Raw genomic sequence first — 6,229 nt, forward strand, 5'->3', positions numbered from 1 at the left:
TATCAAGGAAAGGGCAGATTTAAAAACTTTTGATTCATCACCTAATGTCTTGTTGTAGTCATTATGTTATGTACTCTTTAAGAATGTATTTTTATCAATTATATCATAAAATGTTTTTTCTTTCTTCCATTCTACCTAAATAACTACATTTTTATCAAATGGATGATTTAAGTTGGTTGGTCAGCTATTTTCCACAACCTTTTTTTTGTTATTTAAATTTCGTTATATACAAAGGGCCTGCCTGACCTCATTGAAATTATGTTCACCTCACTCATCTCTTCCATTGTCCCAGGTAATGCGTTCTGTATAACAAGGAATTCTGTGGCATTTGCATCCACTAAATATGTATTAGACATTCACAGGACTATAACATTCGGAATGCTGTGAAGTGCTGCCTTGCCACTCACAGTTTTAGCCTATGTTTGAAAAGCAGATAAACAGGGAACTGTTTTCGAAATGTTTTTTTTCTTGCCTGTGTATAGTTTAGGCAATCCTGCTTTGTATAGCGTTCTCCATCCTAACATTTGATTGAATGTGATTCAACAATTCTTCACTAGATGGAAATGTTGGACAGGAAATGAACTACTGTTCAGCGAAAAGTAACCTCAATTCTAGGACTACACTGAGATATTTTGTAGGCTGATTGACAGGCCAGGGATGCCAATGCAGTTTCAATACAGCGTGCTACTTTAGGTTAACACTGCAATGATTGATGTCCAGTCTATAAATAATTTACATAGTTTTTTTATTCATTTTTTCACGACTATGAAGATTGTGTTTTTGTAAAGCTCTAGGTAATATTAAATGGCCTAGGCCTACATGGGCTTGAACCGGCTTGAACTCATCACATTAGTAGGCTATAATAGGGCTTCAGAGAAATATCCATTGTCATCTCCAAGTCCTGTGCATTTTACATGTTTAAAATATTTATTTAACTAAGCAAGTATATATATATATTTTTTTACTAAGCAAGTCAGTTAAGAACTAATTCTTATTTACAATGAAGGCCTACCCCAGCCAAAGCCTAGCTATGCTGGGCCAATTGTGCGCCACCCTATGGAACTCCGAATCACGCCGGTTGTGATACAGCCTGGAATCTAACCAGGGTCTGTAGTGACGCCTCTAGCACTGAGATGCAGTGCCTTAGACCGATGCGCCACTCGGGAGCCCATCTGGTGGTCCACAGCATAGAGTTTGTGTAGCCCAGTCCAGCCAGCGATTCAAATTCCCGCTATAACGACTTCATGCTTTTCCCATTTGTCCCGAAATCATGCCTTCAGAATCTTGACTGACGCACGTAGTTAGTGGGATGAACGTCAGTATTTATTCACAAATAGTATATTGCCGGCCAGACTGCTGCACATAGATCGAAATATAACGTTATGACAATTTCCAACAGCCATGCGCTGAGATCGCTATGCAATTCATGCGTTCTGCCTGCGACAGTGCTGGGTGTCTTCCTGCTTCTTGGTCAGGGTAGCTTGGCAACATTAGCTATAGCCTATTAAATTAGTGGCAGGCCAGTTTGAAATGATAACGATTGATGCAGACAGTCTAAACATGATTCCACGTCTCTTGTTCTGTTATCTCTTTTTTGTCGAAGTAGCAACAATGCTGATACAATGTAACATTTGAGTGGAAGGATCGTGTAATGTCTTGCTACTTTGTAACCACCATGTAGACTACATTATGTCAAAATGTATAGTGGGCGATGGACATTTGCAGCATTGTTGCAATCATTGAAGGCAGAAGTAGGGCCCTAGACAACCAGGAATTGGAAGTTCCTTACTAATTAGTGACCTTAATTCATCAATCAAGTACAAGGGTGAAGCGAAACTCCCAGGGTCTATGTGGAATGAGTTTGAAACCGTTGCAGTATATGTTCCAAATAAATGTCCCTTGGAAACAGCTGAAGCAAATGCGGCTACTTTAAATTAGCCGTAGTTGGTTAGCTAGCAAGTAAGGCATAAGAACGTTGCCAGCAAGTATGGCAATGGTACATTTAGAACAAACGACTGGGTCGCATCCATAGATACAGAAACTGAACGACTGCGTCAAGTCTCTAGCAACCGAACCTATAGAATGAACAACCAGCCGGCTTGGTTAGCAACCCTAGATTTGGCGTCGGGACTATATATTCTGGAAGGATGAAATAGTATGAATAAATTCATCAAAATAACGAAAATATGTCAATCATTTGAATATGTTTGTAACCCGTGGTATAAAAGTGCTAATGCCCTCGATGCCGATGTTGGAGGGTATATTGGCATGATTTGGAAAATATTGGCCAAAATACATACCACTGCTAAGGGCTGTTATAACATTGGGAGAGGAATGTACGACCACATTGCCAAGTTGGGCTCCATAAATCACCCTGTTTTATTAATCCAACTAAGATGCAGGGGAGTAGGTGTGTCCAAACGTTTGACTGGTAATGTACCAGTCAAAAGATTGGACACACCTACTCATTTTTACATTGTAGAATAATAGTGAATATATCAAACTATGAAATAACACATGGAATCATTTAGTAACCAAAAAGTGTTCAACAAATCAAATCGATTTTATATTTGAGATTCTCAACCAGCTTCATGAGGTAGTCACCTGGAATGGGTTTCAAATAACAGGTGTGTTTTGTTAAAAGTTAATTTGTGGAATTAATTTAATTCCTTATTAATGCGTTTGAGCCAATCATTTGTGTTGTGACAAGATAGGGGTAGTATACAGAAGATAGCCATATTTGGTCAAAGACCAAGTCCATATTATTGCAAGAACAGCTAAGATAAGCAAAGAGAAACGACATTCACTACTTTAAGACATGAAGTTCAGTCAATGTGGAAAATATCAAGAACCTTGAACGTTTCTTCAAGTGCAGTCGCTAAAACTATCAAGCTCTATGATGAAACTGGCTCTCATGAGGACCACCACAGGAAAGGAAGACCCAGAGTTACCTCTGCTGCAGAGGACAAGTTCATTAGTCACCAGCCTCAGAAATTGCAGGCCAAATAAATGCGGAAATCTGTCCTTTGGTCTGATGAGTCCAAATTCACAATTTTTGGTTCCAAGTGCCGTGTCTTTGTGAGACGCAGAGTAGGAGAACAGATGACCTCTGCATGTATGGTTCCCACCATGAAGCATGGAGGAGGAGGTGTGATGGTGTGGGGGTGCTTTGCTTGTGACACTATCAATGATATATTCAGAATTCAAGGCACACTTAACCAGCACGACTACCACAGCATTCTGCAGTGATACGCCATCCCATCTGGTTTGCGCTTAGTGGGACTATGCATTCCAAGTGACGACCTCATGAAGCTGGTTGAGAGAACACTTTTTTGGTTACTGCATGATTCCATATGTGTTATTTCATAGTTTTGATGTCTTCACTATTCTACAATGTAGAACATAGTAAAAACAAAGAAAACCTTGAATGAGTAGGTGTGTCCAAACCTTTGACTGGTACTGTATGTTGATGTTAGGAATGGTAGGACACTGTAGGACAGGTAGGACACTGGCATTGTAAATACGAATTTGTTCTTAACTGACTTGCCTAGATTAAATAAAGGTTACATTTAAGAAAAATAAATCAATATTATCAGGTAGAACAGAAAACCAGCAGGCTCCTGACCTCGTGGGAGAAGAGTTGAGTACCCCTGGTTTAGACCCCTGTCCCTAAAGACAAACAAACAAACTGTGAACAAAAATGTAAATAATCTGTGGATGGGTCAGGGCTAGATCAAAACTGTGATTTGCAAACGTTCCAATGTTATGGCCCTGTGATAAACGATTTGCTGCATGTGAATGATACAGGTAGCCTCATCAGTAAGCCTTTTGCCCCTGGACAATGGAACTGAGAGACCTAAAGGGGGGAGACTTTTTGGACTATAGGTCGGGCCTTCAGGCTCCAGTTTTGTAGAAAGTAGTAGTCTAGCCACATTAGATAATCCCTTGGATAAATATTTAGTAGACTGGATACTTAAGTACGTTTACAATTTATTCCGTATAGGATTACATATTAAATTAACTTCAAATTTATATTATTTTCAAACGATTTAGACTACTGGCTATATGTAGAAGGAAGGTTTTTAAAAACAGTGTCGTTAATCTCATGTAAGGCTTATCTATTTAAAGTCTAACACAGTTATTTGAGTAGAATGAAAGAAAATAAATAGTCTATTTGAGCCAACAATATTGAAAGCCTACTCGATGATTACAAAACAACGTGGACTGCACTGACTGTTTTATCAAATGACATGTGAATTATAAGACGTGTTTACGAAGATGTCCTGAACTTCAGGGATAGATCTTGCATTGATAATTTCGACCATTATTGTTTTAAAATAACCATATAATGAATCAATGAAACCAAGTTAAGTCTGAGGGACATTTCCTCAGGGCCCCGCCCCGCTGTTTTACCACCTTATCCTGGTATGAAAAGGTCCTATTGGGCTCGTTAATTATATGATAATTTGGGTATCTATACAAAAACGAAGTTCAATGTAAAGACCTAAGTTTCAGTGGCTGCAATATCAAGGAAAGGACAGATTTAAAAACGTTTGATTCATCACCTCATGTCTTGTTGTAGTCATTTTGTACTCTTTAAGAATGTATTTTTTATAAATGATATCATAAAATGTTATTTCCTTCTTCCATTCTACCTAAATAACTACATTTTTATCAAATGGGTGATTTAAGTTGGTTGGTCAGCTATTTTCCACAACCTTTTTTTTGTTATTTAAATTTCGTTATATACAAAGGGCCTGCCTGACCTCATTGAAATTATGTTCACCTCACTCATCTCTTCCATTGTCCCAGGTAATGCGTTCTGTATAACAAGGAATTCTGTGGCATTTGCATCCACTAAATATGTATTAGACATTCACAGGACTATAACATTCGGAATGCTGTGAAGTGCTGCCTTGCCACTCACAGTTTTAGCCTATGTTTGAAAAGCAGATAAACAGGGGACTGTTTTCTAAATGTTTTTTTTTCTTGCCTGTGTATAGTATAGGCAATCCTGCTTTGTATAGCGTTCTCCATCCTAACATTCGATTGAATGTGATTCAACAATTCTTCACTAGATGGAAATGTTGGACAGGAAATGAACTACTGTTCAGCGAAAAGTAACCTCAATTCTAGAACTACACTGAGATATTTTGTAGGCTGATTGATAGGCCAGGGCTGCCAATGCAGTTTCAATACAGCGTGCTACTTTAGGTTTACCCTGCAGTGATGTCCAGTCTATAAATAATTTACATTGTTTTTTTATTCATTTTTCACGACTATGAAGATTGTGTTTTTGGAAAGCTCTAGGTAATATTAAATGGGAAAGGCCTACATTGGCTTGAACCGGCTTGAACTCATCACATTAGTAGGCTATAATAGAGCTATACTGGGCCAATTGTGCGCCACCCTATGGGACTCCAAATCACGCCGGTTGTGATACAGCCTGGAATCTAACCAGGGTCTGTAGTGACGCCTCTAGCACTGAGATGCAGTGCCTTAGACCGATGCGCCACTCGGGAGCCCATCTGGTGGTCCACAGCATAGAGTTTGTGTAGCCCAGTCCAGCCAGCGATTCAAATTCCCGCTATAACGACTTCATGCTTTTCCCATTTGTCCCGAAATCATGCCTTCAGAATCTTGACTGACGCACGTAGTTAGTGGGATGAACGTCAGTGACATGAACCCAATACTCCACCTTGGACCTACCGGTAGTATCAGCAAGAAAACGACTGGTGAGTAAACTACTAATCACACACCTACACCAGTAGGCTAATAACTTGTTTAGACACCACTCTATTGACAAATAGTCTATTGCCGGCCAGACTGCTGCACATAGATCGAAATATAACGTTATGACAATTTCCAACAGCCATGCGCTGAGATCGCTATGCAATTCATGCGTTCTGCCTGCGACAGTGCTGGGTGTCTTCCTGCTTCTTGGTCAGGGTAGCTTGGCAACATTAGCTATAGCCTATTAAATTAGTGGCAAGCCAGTTTGAAATGATAACGATTGATGCAGACAGTCTAAACATGATTCCACGTCTCTTGTTCTGTTATCTCTTTTTTGTCGAAGTAGCAACAATGCGATACAATGTAACATTTGAGTGGAAGGATCGTGTAATGTCTTGCTACTTTGTAACCACCATGTAGACTACATTATGTCCAAATGTATAGTGGGCGATGGACATTTGCAGCATTGTTGCAATCATTGAAGGCAGAAGTAGGG

At 39.4% G+C, this 6,229-nt stretch overlaps 1 protein-coding gene across 1 annotated transcript in view; it reads left to right on the forward strand.

The window, feature by feature from the left end:
• Positions 1 to 5,439: 5,439 nt before the first annotated feature.
• LOC118397972 (protein tyrosine phosphatase type IVA 3-like) overlaps positions 5,440 to 6,229 on the forward strand; it is a 69,103-nt gene continuing 68,313 nt past the window's right edge. The window contains exon 1 of the mRNA XM_052470025.1: positions 5,440 to 5,735. The gene's annotated coding sequence lies outside the window, so the exon portion shown is untranslated. The remainder of the gene's footprint in view (positions 5,736 to 6,229) is intronic.

The sequence above is a fragment of the Oncorhynchus keta genome, chromosome 19 (genome assembly GCF_023373465.1).
Source record: "Oncorhynchus keta strain PuntledgeMale-10-30-2019 chromosome 19, Oket_V2, whole genome shotgun sequence".
Taxonomy (NCBI): domain Eukaryota; kingdom Metazoa; phylum Chordata; class Actinopteri; order Salmoniformes; family Salmonidae; genus Oncorhynchus; species Oncorhynchus keta.